This window comes from Calidris pugnax, unplaced genomic scaffold, assembly GCF_001431845.1.
Source record: "Calidris pugnax isolate Ruff unplaced genomic scaffold, ASM143184v1 scaffold56, whole genome shotgun sequence".
Taxonomy (NCBI): Eukaryota; Metazoa; Chordata; class Aves; order Charadriiformes; family Scolopacidae; genus Calidris; species Calidris pugnax.
In genome coordinates, this window is record NW_015090839.1 from 7,632,733 (window position 1) to 7,633,696 (window position 964).

A 964-nucleotide genomic window follows, 5' to 3' on the forward strand; every position below is an offset into this window, starting at 1 on the left:
TTTTTTTTTTTTTTTTTTTTTTTTTTTTTTTTTTTTTTTTTGGCAGTGCAGTTTGTCCTCTGCACCTTTTTACCTTCCTGGATGACACAATTATCTTAACAATAGTCATTTTTAACTCTGGTTGATCTTGAGTCACATGAAATTGGAGACTGCAGTTTTGGTTATACTATATTTATTGTGCCCCATTGCAATTTTCTCTGTAACAAAGAAATATGTACAACTTGAAAATGAATGTACAATTTTAAATTGAAGTTGCATTTGTAAAGTCTTTGTCAGATGTCACAATGTTAATGCACAGGATGTGTACAGATTATTTATGTTAAGAATAAAATAGTTCAACGGCCTTTCAAGCATTACAGAGTCCAAAAGAAATAACTTGCTCGTAGCACCAACTCTTCCTTCACAAAGCAACGTATCATTTCGTAACTGTGCAGGTGATGCCATAATCTATGCCAGAAAAAATAAAAACCCACTGCTGAAATTCTACTTATGCTTGGCTTCCAAATATTTTTATAATATTCTCTTTTCTAAGCAGTATCAATGGTAAATGCCATCCAGTTTCATGATTTTTAGCCTTTATCACCGGGCTGCTGGGTCTAAATGTATAGTCCTCTTTCTTACATTAAAAAAACCCAAACAACCACAACACTTTCCTGATAGAAATTCATTGCTCTGATGATGTGTACTAGGGAAGAAAAGGGAACACGCTCCAGGAGCCTGGCCTGAAACGCTGACGATTCCAACCTTCTGCAGATTAGTACACGCGTCCCACCCACCCAGAGATCTTTTCCTACAGAAGATGAAATGCTCACATTTTGAGTCTGGCAAACAACAAAATGCTGTTAACAAAATGTAGCATGACATCGGTACTAACTGCATGTGTAAATATATCATATGGGCAACAATAAAAAGATAAATGATGTATTGTCATTCATGTAGTATCTACAAATTTGTAATGGTTGAA